This window comes from Melospiza melodia, chromosome 8 (genome assembly GCF_035770615.1).
Source record: "Melospiza melodia melodia isolate bMelMel2 chromosome 8, bMelMel2.pri, whole genome shotgun sequence".
Taxonomy (NCBI): domain Eukaryota; kingdom Metazoa; phylum Chordata; class Aves; order Passeriformes; family Passerellidae; genus Melospiza; species Melospiza melodia.
The window spans coordinates 17,423,691-17,442,500 of NC_086201.1; the positions used below are offsets into that span (position 1 = coordinate 17,423,691).

General features: G+C 38.8%; 1 long non-coding RNA gene across 3 annotated transcripts in view; it reads left to right on the plus strand.

Moving 5' to 3' along the window:
- LOC134421287 (uncharacterized) overlaps positions 1-18,810 on the plus strand; it is a 240,101-nt gene that overhangs the window by 208,731 nt on the left and 12,560 nt on the right. For all 3 annotated transcript variants that reach the window (XR_010028556.1, XR_010028554.1, XR_010028555.1), the window contains one exon: positions 2,784-2,923. This is a non-coding gene — a long non-coding RNA (uncharacterized LOC134421287). The remainder of the gene's footprint in view (positions 1-2,783; positions 2,924-18,810) is intronic.

Here is an 18,810-nt window from a genome sequence, read left to right on the forward strand (position 1 = left end):
TTAATGTACTACATGCAAGTGCTTTTCAGGAAAAGCCTGAGTTGTATTGTCTTTTTAAAATATTAACCTCCCTTGCTTTACAGTTGCTGGATACATACAAAAATCTGCTGGATTTATACTGAGAATGAGGCTAAAGGAGAAAAATAAAAAATTTTAAGATTAATTTATAAACAGCCTATGACTCTTTCTTCTTGCCATGCACTCTGAAGAAATGTGTGTGTAAAGTATATTTCCATCTCAATTTATCAAGTCTTTATTATTAAGGGTAAATATTGATTCAAAATTAAAAAATTGTTACAAATTTCTAATAACAAATTAAAAATATTAACAAATTAAAATAACTCCCTGGATCCTTTCAGAAAAATAGTGGTTCAGTTTTTTAGAAGCTCATCATGGCATCTATTTGTAGTGGCTTTGGGAATTACATGTTTACTGTCAGAAAGCAAACCAGAGCAGAGATATGGCCATACAAAAGGAAACATTTTCACTGACAGTGCTGGAACAATCTTGTCACCAAGAACTCCATCAGGGATCAGGTTACAATTTCGTTCATAAGTTTCAGGTGTTTAAATTTTTAAATGTTGATTAGCTTCAGGTGTTTTAACTTTTCAGCTTCCCCTTCTTCAAGTATTTTACATCATTTTATTCTAATGATAGGGTTTTGTTTTAACTACTGGATACATCAATTTCACCACAGTTTTTCTTCTTTTTTTATTTTAACAACTTGAGGACTCGTATCACAACTCAAATGTCTCTTTGTTCTTTCAGCCTGATTTAAAGGAAATTGCCCTATGTACTACAGTAGTTTTGAATGTATTAAAAGTTTTAAAAATTGTTAATTATATGAAATATTCTAATAGTTTAAGTTTAAATGATGCAATTAGCCAGTTACAACTGGAACTACCAGGCCTTATTTAAAATAATGAGGTCTGACAGTTATGGAGCCTGAATTATTCATTGATAACTAGCTTTTCCTCTTTTGCAAACCATGGCCAACATTAATAACAGAGGTGTAAGTGTGAGAACAAAAGAGTTTGACATTAGGAATACAAATATAAAAGTTCTAAATTATTCCTTAATTAAAATTACTATACGAGCAATATTTTCCAAGAAAAATCATTAGGACTAATATTTTCTCATACATTTCAACATTTGTTTCTGCAGGGAGTCACTGGTTAAAGTAACAGTGCTTGATGATTCATCATCTAAGAGAATATCTTTAAAATAGAGTTAATTTCTGCAACAACATTCTTTTAAAGATGCCATTTTAAAAACAAAATGCAGCACTTTCTATTGTGATTCCTGCAGTTACCACACTTACAAAAATACATCCTAATGGCACAGAGCCCTTCCAAGTGTCAGAAGTGTTCTATTTCCCACTGCCCTTCATCTAGCCATGGCTCATGTTGCTTTCTCCATGATTACTCCATCAGCCTCAAAGATTGTTGCTTTATTTAGCACACCTGGACACAAAATAAATATTATTACTTTAACATAATTACTGAGATTTACACCTCGCAGTTAATTTCACAAAAGCCTGAATTTCCATGAGCTAATTGCTTGCTCTTAGCCTGGATGTTTTTCATTACAATTGCTAAGACCAAAACAGAATCTCTACATAAGCTAATCTAACAATAGTGAACATATCTGTCTCCTAATTGCTCGAGCATTCATATGCATCTGGATGTCTTTTATGATAGAAAACTAGAGCTTATGCAATTGAAGTAGAAACTGTTATACATCCTCATTCCCCTCAAACCAAAGCAAACCAAAGCAAAAAATACCCACCAAATTCTGGAAGTAGGACATGCTGAAAGAGTGACTCATCTGCAAGTAGGAGTGACTGATCTTTGTCTATGACTCTGGCACCACAACAGACAGAATTAAATCACCTATGATATCAAAAATAGGGATCTTAAACCAGCAGAAGCATAGACTCATTTAGGGATGAATTGTTGAGTTACTGCAATCACACAACTCATCAGTGGTGCTGTTTGGAAGATAATTATGCAGCAGACCTTCAGAGTGGCGTTTATACTCAGCAGTCCTGTGAGGCTCAAAGGGGCTGAACCTCCAAATGGACATAATGGTTCCTGTACACCTAACTTGGGAGCTTCTGAAGACTGCAGTCTAAATGTGTATTTTAATAAAGTATGCTTCTATTTTATTGTATTGCTGCACAGTTCCCCAGTGCAGGAAGATCAGAGAGGTGAAGGTCAGAATAAATACTATACAGATATCGAAGTCTGCTCAGTGAGACTTTGAAAAGGAGGATTTGAAAGATGACTATTTTTATTAGTGCAGATGCATACAATATAACCTGATTTTTTTTGTGCAAATGTCAATTGCAGTATACATATTGTTCACTGAAGATTATGTCATTGGTCAAGAGGGAGGAGAGTCCCCAGATGAATGATTAATAATCAATGTGTCTGGGTTCTTATTTTATTCTTCACAAAGAAAGAATGAATTAATAGTGTCTCTCCCAAAAATGGGAAAAAAGGTCCCAGAAATAGGTCACACCAACTACGTCTGTACACAGAGGGGTCCTCTCTGTAAGTGGATTTCCTTAGTTTGGGCAGGGAGCCTCAGCCTCTCCTCTTATATCATTGCTTCACCATCCTATATTCTGATGCAATTAGGGAGAAAAGGCAATATGGATCAGAGTCCTATTAATTTTTTATACAATCATGAAAAACTGAGAGAAAGGGTGGAGAAATGCCATGGGAGAAGGGTTTTGAAGGAGGCCCAAGGTAATGCCTAGGTGTGTGCTCTCTCTACAGGTGATCCAAAGTGTTCCACCAAGCCTGAGCAAACAGCAGCCTTATGTCCCAGGATGAAGGCAAACCAGACTGTGATCCCAGGGGAGTAAGGGGGACAGTGAGCAGCTTCTGAAGAAATCTGTCTTCTCTGACATTCTGTGGTAAGGTCTCTCCAAGCAGGTGCAAGATGCATTAAATGTCTGCATGTGTCATTATATATTTATGTGTGTTATCCTGGGGCACACTTCTTTTTTCGAAAAATAACATTACTTTGCATTGATAAACATTAGGTAGAATCAGTAGAAATGTTTGTCAGGACCATATGGTAGTCCAGGATTTTTGTCCCCCAAAGGAAGAAGTCATTTTATAGAAAGAATGGGTTTGTAATTATTCAATCTCTGTTAGTAGCAGAGTAGGGAATCACTTTAGATTACTCCCATGTTATGTTCTAGGTGCCAGTTAGATCTGCCTCCAGGCAAGCTTGTGGACTTTCCTTTTTTGTCAAATTCTGTGTTTCTTTTCTTAAGGAAATCTGCTAATTTTAACAGTTGTACCCTTCCTTCCTTCCTTCCTTCCTTCCTTCCTTCCTTCCTTCCTTCCTTCCTTCCTTCCTTCCTTCCTTCCTTCCTTCCTTCCTTCCTTCCTTCCTTCCTTCCTTCCTTCCTTCCTTCCTTCCTTCCTTCCTTCCTTCCTTCCTTCCTTCCTTCCTTCCTTCCTTCCTTCCTTCCTTCCTTCCTTCCTTCCTTCCTTCCTTCCTTCCTTCCTTCCTTCCTTCCTTCCTTCCTTCCTTCCTTCCTTCCTTCCTTCCTTCCTTCCTTCCTTCCTTCCTTCCTTCCTTCCTTCCTTCCTTCCTTCCTTCCTTCCTTCCTTCCTCCCTCCCTCCCTCCCTCCCTCCCTCCCTCCCTCCCTCCCTCCCTCCCTCCCTCCCTCCCTCCCTCCCTCCCTCCCTTCCGCCACTTCCTTCCGCCACTTCCTTCCGCCACTTCCTTCCTTCCGCCACTTCCTTCCGCCACTTCCTTCCTTCCGCCACTTCCTTCCTTCCTTCCTTCCTTCCTTCCTTCCTTCCTTCCTTCCTTCCTTCCTTCCTTCCTTCCTTCCTTCCTTCCTTCCTTCCTTCCTTCCTTCCTTCCTTCCTTCCTTCCTTCCTTCCTTCCTTCCTTCCTTCCTTCCTTCCTTCCTTCCTTCCTTCCTTCCTTCCTTCCTTCCTTCCTTCCGCCACTTCCTTCCTTCCTTCCTTCCTTCCGCCACTTCCTTCCTTCCTTCCTTCCTTCCTTCCGCCACTTCCTTCCTTCCTTCCGCCACTTCCTTCCGCCACTTCCTTCCGCCACTTCCTTCCGCCACTTCCTTCCGCCACTTCCTTCCTTCCGCCACTTCCTTCCTTCCGCCACTTCCTTCCTTCCGCCACTTCCTTCCTTCCTTCCGCCACTTCCTTCCGCCACTTCCTTCCGCCACTTCCTTCCGCCACTTCCTTCCGCCACTTCCTTCCGCCACTTCCTTCCGCCACTTCCTTCCTTCCGCCACTTCCTTCCTTCCTTCCTTCCGCCACTTCCTTCCTTCCCTTTTCCTTCCTTCCTTCCCTTTTCCTTCCTTCCCTTTTCCTTCCTTCCCCTTTCCTTCCCCCTTCCTTCCCTTTTCCTTCCCTTTTCCTTTCTTTTCTTCTGTATTTCTTTCTCTGTCTCTCTCTTCTTTATCCCTTTACTGATGCTGCTGCTTCCTAGATGCAATCACAAAAAAACCAAACCTGAGACAGTGAAGTGCAGATATTCAAAAGCCCTGATTATTTTATGCTAATGAATGAATCATCTAGTGATACAGTATTTCACTTTTTGTGCCCTCCTGGTGGTAGCACAAGATAAATCCAATGGTGTGTTTAATTAACTAAAGGAAGCAGAAACAAATCTCTGTGGGTTAATAATATTTATGGCCTAAAAATGAACAAACTAAAGAAAGTGAGTAAATTATGTGGTACAATTCAGAGAAAAATGTAATTGAAATAAAATTTTCATGTATTCCAGAAAGTACATCTATAAAGATACGTGCAAGCAAGGCACATACCTGTGTGAAACAAAGCACTAAAATTGAGGTAATCACTGAGGAGTTAGCAAAAATATTTTTCTAATTATAAAAAAAGAATGAAGTCAAACTTCTCAGGAAGAAATATTAGATCTCTTTGTCTACATGGGAATTAAGTCTTTTTTAAATCCATAAAATACATGGTATCATATGGTGACTGAACCTTAATTCAAGTAGCTCAACAACATGAATAAGAAAATGCCAGGTCCATTTAACTGTGTCCTTTGTCAAATGCCAATAGAGATGGTGACTTTTTACAAATATCCAGTAGTTAAAAAGATAAAATGCTGTAAGTAAATAAGGCTACATGGGTTGTATTAACATATGGTCCTTTCACTCTTTTATGATTCCTATTCTTTGGCTGGAGACTCACATTTTGTCCTATCCCTTAAAATAATTTGTGAGTCTGGAAATTTCTTAGAAAGAAATTGGCACAAGCTTCATCAAAGGAGATCCCAGAAAAAGCATCAGAGCTTCATATCACTGTGCTACCTCCAAGGGGGCCTCAGGAATTTAACTCTATGGAATATAGAGGTGCACTCTCACTAGCTCAGCCAAGCTGTGGTCTGTTTCATGGCTTTCTCACTGGAACATGCATTTTGGAGTCTTTCTGAGTCCAAAGTCATGTACAGCTCTGAGCCTCAGCCATGCACCCTTTGGAGGAAAAGCCTTCTCCAACAACGGGTAGCTGAGGCTGTTTTTACTGAAACCTTTACTTTCACCTGTGAGACTTGTTCTTTGATCAAATTAGCTCAATTTAATTGAGAAATCTATATTTACACAGGGGGCATCAGCATGTTGGGATTAAAATGATGAGTGTTTCCACAGGCCTATCTGTATTATGGACTGAAGATTGAATTTTCACTCAGTTGTGCAAGTAAATATAGAAGGATGACAATACATCATATTTGAAATTTGCCTTGACCACACATGCACATTCTGTGAAGTACTAAACGGTTCTGACTCTTAGTAGCTTGTCCCCTTCCTGCTCTTGAATTTTTTATGCCACCTTTAGATTTCTGGGTCTTGATAATACTGCAGTGTTGTCTGATTTAGGATTTACAACATTTATTGACAGCAGGAAAACATACTCCCCCTCATATCTCAATAACTCTTCAGATCCTAATGGTGACCATGATCTCATTAGCCATTGCTCAATGTCCAAACCTTGCTGTTTAAGTCGAATGGACATTTCAGGAGGATATGTAAAAAGATTTGTTAACATTATGAGATCGATTCACTGCAATGAATTTAAAACAGAGAATACTTACTGGTGTGTGTCACTACATCACATACACACTGTTATTTATAAAACCTACAAGGTTTTGCAAGGTCTATCATAAGATAACCTCTTGAACAGAAAAGCAATGATTTGTGCCTATTCAGTAAAATCCCCAGTACCCATGAAAACACACAATGAATTATGAGGAATACTTTAACAGTCATGAGTACAGTTTAAATTTTTCTGACCAATTTCACTAGAGTGCCTTATACTGTGATCACCAGCCCCAGGGTGAGAGGCCTGGTGTTGTATGGAGACACATCTCTGCTGAGGGCTGGGGGCAGTGGGCTCCCCTCTGCAGGTTGAATGCCTGGCCAAGTAGGGGGTGAGCAGGACCTGTCTGGAGGGGCAGAGAGGTGCAGAGATGTCTCCATTAGAAAAATTACTGAGGCAGCTACTTGGCAGCTCCCCCTGTCCCTTCTGCAATGGGCACAGCAAAGCTGCCCCAGAACTGCACATCACCACCATTTCCCCCTGAGTACAGAACATCACCATCTCCAGCCAAGTGCTTGGAGGATGCTTTCCTTGCCTACCTTTAATTTTTAAATGCCATTGCTGTGACTTGCAGGTAGGTTCCCAGCCACGTCCACGATCCTTTTTTGCCTCTCTTTTCTCACTGATCTAGAAGGGAGCAGACAAATGGGTGAAGAGTTTATAGAAATGAGCAGACCACTCTATCTGCTCTGGTAGTCTAAGAATGCCCATTCCTTTCACCCATAAAGATGAAAAAAGACCCAGAACCATCAGATTTCCTCTAGTTTTGTAGTGCAAATCATGGGGTTTTTTATTTAAAAAATAATTAACTGCAGGTAAGTCATCGTTTTTCTACATGCAAGACATGGATGAGACAGCACACTAGTTTTGCTTAAATTGCTGCTTATGTACCTAGAAAACACAGACAAATGCATGTATAGAGAAGCAATAAATGTAGAATCTCCTCTGCTTTAAATGCCTCTTTGAATTTTCCACTGCTCATGCAAAATTATTTATGTCAATATTTTAATTTCAGTCAGGAAGGGTGGAATCAGAGAAAGAGTGACATCCAGGAAAATTGTTGTCAGCAAACTGATGACTGCATACCATAATTAAGAAATAATGTAAGGAGAGAAGCAGCTTCATCTAAATGCTGTAGTATTTTCTGAGTTTAGTGCTAAAGAATCAAGGATGTAAAGATATATTGAGATAGATATTACAATATTCATAATTGTATAGTATTGTAAGATGCATTATAAACATAAATCATCATTTCTGTAATCATAAGAATATTAATGCAGCAGCTAATAAATAAAATAAGCACCAAAGGACAAGAATATGACCTTAAAATCCTTACTCAGCTGCCCTATTAACTTTCTGAACACCACTGAAAGTGTGTGTCAGCTGCTTAAATTAAAGAGAGAGTAATTAAAATTACACAAATAATAGGTGACTGGGGTCAGTCTCCATCACCCTATCTCCTATATTTTAGAGTATTTTACATTTTTTCCATCAATATGCAATCTTAATTTTCCTTACACATCTCTCAGGTACTGTTGGTTTAAAAACAACTTACCATAAGATTCAGAGTTTTTGACTGATGATCAGAGCACAGGTTTTGGGGCCATACCCTTAAATTCCTTCCCATAGCATATGAGTCAATTTCTGAGAATCTTTGAGTATGAATGCACTTAAACATCATTCTTTTTTGAGAAGCACTTTTTGTAGGAAAAAAAAGGAAAAAAAGAAAAATCAGATCTATATTTCCGATCTACACCGAAGATCCCTTTTCCCATTAAGATGGCTTGCATTCAGCAAATGAGAAAAAGCTACACTCTTATACTCTGGAACCTTAAAAGTAGTGGGCAGGAGAGAGGGTGTCTCAAAAATAATCCAGACTTTTTACTGTGTTTTTACTGTGATAAAAAGTAATAATTGTAATAATAAAAGATAAAAAACATGTGACAAGCAATTGAACGAAGCAAGACAAGAGAAAACCAAAAGGCAGCGGTATCTCCCCATAAGGTCCTAAGCAGAAATAGTTCCTTCTTCTGCAAACATTGAGTGTTCTCTTAACACCAAAGTATTTTACTGTCTTTGCTGGAAGTCATTGCACAGGTAAAAATGATTTAATAATGACTGTGCTGACAATTTATAGGCATTTTAGCATTGTCCAGAAAGGAATTTGAGGGCATGATCTAAGCACACTATCCAATGCATATCTTCAGCATTTCTTAGAATGAAAGAAAAAAGTGGAGCTATTTTGTGCTGTTAACATTAGGCATTGGTAAGGTAAAGAGGAGAAGGTGAGCACAGGTGTCTGTCTCCTTGACAGGGGCATTCTGCAGCCTGCAGAGCCAAGAGGAGAGGAGAAGGGGCTCGTATCTTTAGGGACCCCAGTGCGCAGAGGGGTTGCTCAAACCAGTTCTGTGCTTTTTGCATAGCAAGGTCAGTACTACCCAAAGCCCTGGTGTGGGTCCAACCCCATGCAGCAACTCTATGTGTTCACAGAAAACATAAGCAGGGGAGGAAAAAGCACCGAGTTATGAAGCAGTTATAATTGGTTTGGGTGTAAATAAAGATTTAAAGCCTATGCGATGTCATATACTGACTTGTTCAGGCTAGCAATGTATAATCCAAACCCAAACCCTAACCCCCTAAGCCTAACCCTAACCCAAACCCTAAACCTAACTCTACACCTAACCCTAAACCCAGACCATTAGCCCAAAGCCTGATCAATCACTTTATTATACTAAACTTATTAAGAAACCCATTGCTTTTATAGACAGTTATGATACACATGGACATAATTGGTCCTCCAGTCCAAACATTATCACCATTGGCTAATTAACAAACCACCCTTTGATAAACAAATCTCCATAACACATTCCACATGTTCATAATAACACGTGCAGAAAGTGAAGATAAGAATTGTTTCTCATTCTTTTCTATGATCTTCTCAGAGCCTTTCCCAGGACAATGCCTGGAAAAGTTATGGGTTGCTCTCTGTGGACAGAGAGACGCTGCCACACCTAACCTTAATCCTGAACCCTAAACCTTACCCTGACCCTAAACCTTACCCTGACCCTAAAACCTAGCCCTAACCCTTCTTACAGTTAGGTGGAGAATAATAGAAATTACATGAATAGTGTAACTCTTATTGGTATCTCTAATTAGGGGGATATAAGTAAAAATAAGAAAAATAATAGACTCTTGGGTGGTATTAGGATTATGTATGCACCAGACTTGATCCTATATAAGATATTTGGTACTGGGGCGTGGATAGAAATGCAGCTTTAAACCCTCAAAATGCTAAAAAAAGGGAGAGCTTCCTTCAGGTGAACACCTTAAAATGATGAAATGGGACAGTTACCTCCACTTAAACTGATACCATCACAAATTAATGGCTTCTGCCCTTTAACTTAGCCCCCCAAAATATTGGAAAAAGAGGGGCCAGAGAAGATCTTTAGTTAGTTCTTTGCTCCTCAGGTAAACACTGAGACTCCTCTGGGTGTTTAATTTCTTTCTTCACATGGTTAAGGAGATCTAGTCAATGTATTCTTCAAATATTGTGCATGGATGCTAAGGGAGATAATCCGAGAAAATATCTCTTGTTCTTTCTATCTAATCTATCTATGTAATCTATCTATCTATCTATCTATCTATCTATCTATCTATCTATCTATCTATCTATCTATCTATCTATCTATGTCTCCAGACTTTTCCTGTTCTCCTTTTATTCTTGTCATTTCTCAGTAAAACTGAAGACAGGTGGGAAATGTAGTTTCTGGCAAAGTCAGTGCAGGTTAGAATGTCACTGAACTTAAAAAGACTTTATTGCAGTCCTCCTAGAAATTGTCTCTCTTCAATGTTTTCCTACACACCACCTTTTGTGATGACTGAATTTAGGAGGAAATTCTCATTTTAAGCAGTCTATTTTTACAGTAACTTATCAAACAGTGGCCTTTAGCTGTTGTTCTGTGACAGCCACTCTATTAAAATCCTGATGTAAACAAGTGGAGAAGGTGAACTAGAAGTGCAGGTATTTGCACAGCATTACTGTCAGGTAAAATTTTAAAGATAGGTTTTATGAACCCATTATTTGCAGTCAAGGCTTTTGACTACAGCTTCTGAAATCATTTAAGTAGACAAAGTGTTTTGTCAAAACATACTGCTGGGAGTCAGTATGTAGCTTCTTTTTATGTAATTCAATTTGGTTCTGTTGTTTGCACGAAAGTGGGATATCTAACTGGGCAGCAATAGTGGTGCTGTGTGTGATCACAATATGGTGACTTTCTGGAGTAATTAACATTAAATGCCTTTTGTTTTCATTTAGTGCTTAATGTATGCATGCATAATTGCAGTGCACATACAGACCTATCAAGGAAGATGCTTGAAGGCTTGTAAACACAAATAACAATATCCAAAGATTTTATGGGGTGGGATATGCATAAGAATGTACACCCGTTTTAAAATCACAGACCCCTGTGTCCTGTAAGGCTGTGCTTGACATGACTCTGAAAGAGATGGGCACTTTGAAGAGGCAGAGCTGTTTCTGCCCTTTCAGCTCTGAGCCTCGTGCCTGAGGTGATGCTGGACCAGACTGCCCTGAGATAAGCTGGTTTCTCTGCTGCTGCAAGGAGCTGTGGAAAGGCAGCATTGCTAGAGCACGGTGTGTGTTAGACAAGCTTCCTGAACCCCAGAACATGCTGTGGGTGCTGAGACGGGCTGCACACCAGGCACCTTTTGAAGAACACAGTATAAATGTTCCACTCACTTAAGAGACTTTCTGGACTGTACATTTCTAGCTCCCCTACTTCACCTGGAGAAACAGCAGACAGAGAATGTGACCTGATCCTCTTGGCTGGGGTTTTCCTGAGGTACCAAGCAGTACCATTGGGGTTGGTGTGGTCTGGCATAACTTCATGTAAGCATTTCATAACAGCATTTTGGCCAAGCCATACCTTACAGCATTTTGAATTGAACCAGCAATTCCCAAATGTACTTTGAGAAAGTTGGGAAAAGTTGGAAGTTTTCCCAACAGTTCCAAATGTAATTTCCAAACATATTTAAATTAGCTACTATGGTCAATAGAAATGGTAATGACGGGAGGAGAAGACATCTCCTCACATAGTTATAACATATCACTTTGATGTATCTTTTGTACAAATATGTATATATTATATTTTGGGAAGCTCTAGCCAAATAAAACACATAGTGAACAGCAAGCTGTAATAGAAAAGTTGCAGGACATGGGGACCAGATCTTCTGCATTAGCACATTGTCCAAAAATAGATAGATAGATGGAGAAATATGGAGAGATACAAGAAGAAGAAAGCATTTTTTAGGCAGTAGCAATTGTGAGCATAAAGAGAGTAATAAAAAAGTTTTCAGATAAAAACCAATAACTTGGTGCAGTAAGATTATGTCTTTAAGTAGGTACATTCCATACAGCTGTTCCTTTCATAACTTAGCTTTGATCTGCTATACACCAAAACCATATCAATTGTGAAAAATGCTCAGGCATCCTTTGCCCAGACATAATCCTACATCTCTGGACATAATTCAGGTCATTCAATTAGTTATTGCATAGGAAAGGGATTGAGAAAGCTGACAAAAAAATAAAGCCACAATCACTAATGTAGATCCCTATGAGCTTGCCTACACAACTATGTAATATTAGAGCACCTACAGCAGTTAAGAAAGCTATTAGAATAATCTGCTGTGTATACCATTTATTTGGAGATAACTCTAACCTTGGAATGGTGTGTCCCTGCAAAACTGATACATTTATAACAATATCCCAGAGTAATATTGCGATAGGACTCCAAAAAACCCTTCCACACATTGCTTGAGCCACACAGCCGTAATGTTTATGTATCAAGAGTTCCCCATGCAGTCCAGTGTTCCCTTCTTTTCAAAATTAGTCCTGGTTGCAGCATTTAATCTGCACCATTTTGTAAGCCAATTACTTGGAGCAGCATGACCGCTGGTACCACACCGGCCTCGAGTCCTGCTCTGCCACAGCTGCAAACGGGGCACAGAAATGGCACAACACCAGCTCTGTTTGGCCCTGATCCAGCAAAGCACTTAAACACCTGTTCAGCTCAAGGTATATGAGTAATCCCATAGAAGACAAGATGATAAATTCTCTGAGCTAGTACCTGCTTAGATTCATAGACTGTGAAAACAGAAGGGAACATCTAAACATCTTGTCTGACCTCCTGTATACCACAGGAGTTCTTCAAATACAATTTTGCTCAATCTTTCCTTTCTCTCAGAAGAAAACAGCCAGCTCCAATGTCTACATATTCAGTGATGGAAAAATTACCACTGTTTTGCATAAATTGTTCTAATGATTAAAGATCCTCAAAAGGAAAAATATATACAATTTTTTCAATCAAGACCTTATATGGTCCTTTGGATTCACTAAATATTGTTGGTTTTAATAAACTGGAATGAAGCGGCACATATTATCACATTTCTCTTTTTATATACATTCTTATAGACTGCAAATAAATCAGCCCTTAAATTTTAGGTTGACAAATTGATAGGCAGTGATTTCCAGGTTTCTTGACAGACAGCAGATTATTTGGCCTTTAAGGAGATTCCTGCCTCTTCTCAGACTCCTCTGTTACTATTCTACGTCTCTGCAAGTATGGTTTCTGGAATAGCACACAGCATTTCAGGAGACATTCCTACTTATAGTTCTTTTTTTTTTTTTCTCACCAGGTTGAGGTAGGATCTTTTGGCTTCATGGTCACACTGAAATTTTACACAAAACCATTCTTCACTGCCTGTCCTTTCAGTGTAATTGTTTTCTATGATAAGTTCAATCACCTTTAAGTGCCACCCCCCCCCCACCCCCACATTGTTTTTCCTCAGTATATGGTCTTAGATTCATTGAAATGCATAGTTTGATTGTGCCCAACTTAATTGCAACCAAAGTACCCCATAACAGTTTTCATTACTCCTTCATCTCTTATTTATATGCTCTATTCACAGCCTCAGTGTTTTCTAGAAGTTATTGTGACTCTTTTCTCCCATGTCATGAATTAAGAGATCAAATACAGTAACATAACCCTCTGGAAATGTTTGTACTCAGTGGATGATCCAGCATTTCCGACTACATTTTGAAACCAGCATCATGTTTAACCAATTTAATAAGCACTGTACATTGATTTTGTAATATTCACATTTTGCAATAAACTGTTGGGTGAAATCAAACCAGAACACTGCACATAAAAAATATAATTTCTCCCTATATATGTATAACATCCTAAGGTTTTCATCAAAAGATATCAAGTTATTCTGATGAGATCCAGCTTTCATTAACCCTTATTGATTGGCTTGAATTATGCATATATATATTGCATAATGTTGCAATCTCAATATCACCATTATTTGCCTGTAATTTCTGCATGAAGTCATCCACATGGAGTTCCAAATACAACCAAACATTTTTTAATATATTTAAACAGTTTTTGGTAGAAATTTGAAGAGCAAAGAAGGGGATCCAATGTTGTGAAGAGAAAGCCCATAAGCTAAATATCTATTACCTTATCCAGAGGTAAACAAAAGAATAAAAGAAAACATACAGAAAGAAAAAACAAAACAAAAAAGCACTGTTTGTAAGGCAGAAAATGAAGGATTATAAAGACTGTTTTAATAAGGTTTTAAAAAGTAAAAAAGAGAGGAAAAAAGTCAATTATCAGAGATGCTTCAAAAGAAAGCCAATAGTGCAAGGCAGAGAGGAATTGCTAAGGATGGCAGAGTTATATTCCAGGTGCTCCTAAGCTAAGTAAAAGATTCCACATTGAGGCACAGCTGACAGCAAGCAGCATGCCAGAGCTAAGTACTGGCCCTGTGTAAGCACTGTTTCTGTGTAACTGTATAGCAATGATAGTTAATCATGGGCTTACACAGGAAGAGAAGAAGCCTTAGCACATACAGAGTCTGATCTCACAAAATCTGTCCGTGCACATAGGTCATTTCATCTGGCATTTCAGCAGCCTTTCATGCACCCTGCCAAACACGAGGCAATGCCACGACTGCCTGGTGCCACTGCCCAGCACAGAAAAATACTGGAAGCTGGCATGGTGAGGACATATTCAGCTAAACTTAATATCACTTTCCCCACAGAAGAGTACTTAAAAAGAAGTAAAAAAAAAAAAAAGAGAAAAAAAGGTAGTCTTTGGAGAAGGACAGTTTTAACAAGATCTTTTCTGTTTGCTCCATCCCCCTGTGAGGGTTCAGAGCACTGGAATTTCTGCAGGCCTCTGTTTGAAAATAAGGGGCTAATGAAAAGGTACATGCATGGCTTGCTAGCCTAAACTAGTCCTCCTAGAATATCCTGGGATTTGCCAAAGCACTAAATGACGTTGACATAGAACACTTTAAGGGAAAAGTCACCTTTTATTCTTTGCTTTTCAGTATTTAGAAATGTAGCTTCAGTTTCCTTTGTGGTTTTTGTATAAAGGAAATTCATTTTGAATAGAGATGGGTCCATTTCTTTAGGTTTGATCTCAATGGATACTGAAGCTGGACCGCTGCGCCTTCCAATTCTTGCAATTTCTGGGGAAAGAGAGGGCAGACAGGTTTAGATGAAGAGGACAGAGGAATAGTAAAAAAGAAATATTTAACATGGAGAAGAATCTCAATCACTGAGAGGAACAGATTTAATGTAAGGCCTAACTACTTCTCTGGGAACTTATGTACAATTAGAACTTTTCCTAACATGCGACACTGACTAATTTATTTTCAAGTCCACCAGATTCCATGGTGCAGTGAAGTTTCCTCATGGCCATTTTAATCCATCCATCTATTGTGTGCTCCATGAAGGTCAGCCTGTTTAGATGCCCTGATGTAGGCAGGACTTTGCAGACATAGGGTTCAAGGGAATGATGCTGCTTAGTGGAGAGCTGGGTCCTCGGAGGTCACAGGTAAGACTCATTTTGCTTATATCAGCTCTGCCTTTAGACGATTTTTTTAGTCATAATAGTTTTTCTAATACATGGTAGAAGCACAAAAAGCCACTGCTGTTCAGGGAAGTTCTGCATGTGCTCAGACAGCTTTTCTTTCTCTGCTTTGGATCTCTTCCTTCCCCAGTGGTAAAGCATAGTGGGAAGTCCTGTGATGATAGAAGCAGTCGATACCTTTGTAAGAACAGAGAGCTGTCTTTACACATGTGGGCCTTAAGTTCAATAAACAACCTAGGTTTGCACCTAATTTTCCACTGAATGATCTAATACCAGCAGAGAACATTTGCAGTATGGGACAATGCTAGTCTTTTTAGCTAGACATTTCCTTGACTACAGTGAGGTTTTTTCTTCCTTCTAGCGTGGAAGGCAGGGGGATTCTATCATCTGTGACTTAAATTAAGTGATGGCTCTTTTAATGTAAATAATTTTCTACCAGGCTCAACTATTTGTTATCTAAATAAAGAAAATAATTTACCCCACATTAAAGAGAAGAGGGGGAAGGGAAGGGAAGGGAAGGGAAGGGAAGGGAAGGGAAGGGAAGGGAAGGGAAGGGAAGGGAAGGGAAGGGAAGGGAAGGGAAGGGAAGGGAAGGGAAGGGAAGGGAAGGGAAGGGAAGGGAAGGGAAGGGAAGGGAAGGGAAGGGAAGGGAAGGGAAGGGAAGGGAAGGGAAGGGGAAAAGGAGACTGGGAATTAGATTTCTGGCATTATTATATCAGTATAACCATACTGATATATATTTTGGCACCACAGTTGGCAGGAATAGGTTTTTTTTAGTAGATTCCCTCAGTCTAGTAGGTAACTTGCTGAGAAATTGCAACTCAAATTATAATTTTGTCAGAATTTTCTGAAGTTATGCCCAGAATTCTTTAAAATTGAGAATTTGTTTCTGGCTTGGTGCAGTTGTAAAACTTCAGGAGAGAGCTGTTCTTTTGTACTTAATGCTGAAATTTATTCTAAATAATTTGTGTCATTATTACTTATTGACTGTGGTGAAGGAAAACCCATTTTAAGAAAATATGTTTCAATGACAGAAGCAAAATAAACACTGGTACATATATAATATAACTGGTAACTCATTAAATAAGAAGTCCATGCTTTTATCTGGCTCTTCAAACACATTTTTAGGCACTTCAACAAGATTAGAAAAACACTTTTATGCCAAAAACCCTCCTTTAATCACTTCTCTTCTAAGAAGATACCTTCATGAAAAGAGGAGAATTAACCTCTTTGCTGCCACTACTCCTTTTACTGCAAAAATAAAAGAGCATTTGTAACATTTCTAATCCATTTGGTTCTGTCAGAAGGAAACAGCCATTTTTCAGAAGCATTAATCATATGGGAAGATATTTTCAAGCACATCTCTTGCTGGGAAATTATTAGTATACGCTAGACTTTCATTAGTCTACTCTAATGGAACAGCAAGAGCCCCAGATTTTCCAAGTGCCAGAGACAAGACTAGTCCATCACGTTCTTTATGGTCCAAGATGACTTTTTTTTTGTAGGTTTATTTGCCATAATGTATTTAAGAGATGGGGGAAAAAAAAGACTCAAAAACTTCTAGTTGTAAGAATTTAGAGGGTAAATGAAAACCAACAGGGAGAGAAGGGGTGAATAAAAGAGTCACCAACCAATGAGTGAATCCCACTGAACCAGCTACAAAATAGCTGCTGCAGTGTAAAATGACAAAATAATGAAATCATGTGCTCAAAAAAAGAGAAGGAAAAAAATTAAAAAAAAATGAAAGTATATACACAAACTTATAGCTTGATTGAACGCTAATCTCAAAACAGAATCTTCTCCCTGAATCCTTCTACAAATTCATCCTACAATATAGCAAAGTAATGAGATGCTACAGCTGTTGGGTGGTTCTGCTGGGACTCTCTGCAGGACCAGTGGAAAGCCTGAAAGTCAAACAGAGGGAAAACCCTCTCACAGTCTGGATCCCACTGCCTCATTCCCCAGCCTTAAGCCAGGCCAAGGACAACCTCCTGCAGAAAGAAAATTCAGCTGTTGTTGTAAAATTCAGCCTCTTCACATTCCTCAGGGGAAAAAGAGGTGGTACTGAGGGGGAAGATGACTTCCTATTTCAGCATAGAGAATCTTGCTACCACCTCTACTCTTCCACCAGGCAGTCTTAATCTGTTCTTAGAAGATTAAGTACTTGTGTCTCTTATATCTTAGTTTTTGATGTCTTGTTTGCGGAAACTGGTATAGGTAAAATAGATAGTGACCTCAGGACTATATCACATCTTTTCTAAAAGGCAAAATCTATTTCAAATTTTTCTCATCTTTTCCAAACTACTCTTCCTTTTCTTGCTCGCAAAATGCAGTGAAGTGAAACTGTTTTAGTCTGTTCAGCCCTATCAGCACTGCCTTCACATCCCAGCAGGTATCCTGCTCATTTTTGGGTTTCTCCAGACAGTAGGTAAACTTCTGGATACCTGTCTGACTTAACAAAGGTGTTCTTTTGATGTTTGCCTTTAGGAACCTTAAACTTTGGGTCCTTCTATTATTTTGTCCAACAAGTCAAGGCATTTCTGTCAAGGGAGATGTTATTGTGGAAATGACAGAATATGTTCAAGGGCAGTGAATAAGTTCCCTTTCGATAAAAGCACACATTATGTCCAAGAACAGTCAAAAGGGTTAAAATACAATCTTTCCAGATAAGTTTCTAGCCATATGAGGCTCAAAAAGTCAAAAGATTTGAAAGCTATTAGTACTTCTGTAGATCATCCTCTTCCAGACACTCTTTTTTCTCTCTCTCATTTTTTTTTTCTCCTTTAACTGACAGGTTGCAGTTAAAAATTAAAGTAAAAAGAGACCCTCTCTTTCCTACATACTTTTAATGGAACTCAAGCCAAAATAAGTCAGACTAAATTATGGGAGTAAATGACCTCCTGGGAAGTATAATACCAAATTCTGAAGAACTGTAAAGAGTTTCCTTTGATCTTTTTAGCTTCGCAGCCTGAAATTCAAAATCTGTATTTAATTTTAGATTGCATATGCCAGCTTTTAAGTTTCCTCTCTAACATGATATATCATTTTAAATGATAGGACACCTTTAACTTGTATTTCTTGAAAATGCTGACTATCATTTCTTTATTCTTTTACACTATAAAAACAGATATAAATATTACTAATTGCAAAAATAATTTGAGGTTGGGTGCTATAATGGAGAAACCATTGACCTTCACTTAAGAGACTGTGCCTTCAAGCTCAACCTGAATTTCTAAGTGAAATGACTTTGATCTGAGACACAAGTAACTTCAGTTCAATGCCCTACAGGATATACATCTAGAAAAAAGGACAAGCTGAGCACTTAACTATATATCCGTGTTACAATTTAGCAGCTAGACAAAGGATGCTATGTTTCAAATGTGGTAGAATAGGCCTATTTCTTTCTATGGCCACACAGTCACATTGCAAGGAGTGTATTCCTAAACCAGAAATCTCAGAAGGCACAACAAGCTGTGTTAGCTCTTGGCTGGAGAATTTTCTGACCTCTGCACTTGAGCACAGACTTTAGATATAGGCAGCTGGAATAATCTCCCTCTTGAGTCCAGAAGGGAGCCACAAAAGTCTTTATGCCTTATGCATTATGAAAGAAGCCACCTTTTTGAGGAAAAGTAAGTTGTATCAGGTTGGCTGGAAACAACATGAAAGAACAGCTGCTAACCATTGGACTTACACAGGCAAAGCTCTAGGAAACGTGCTGACACACAGTGCTTTGTTATGTGTC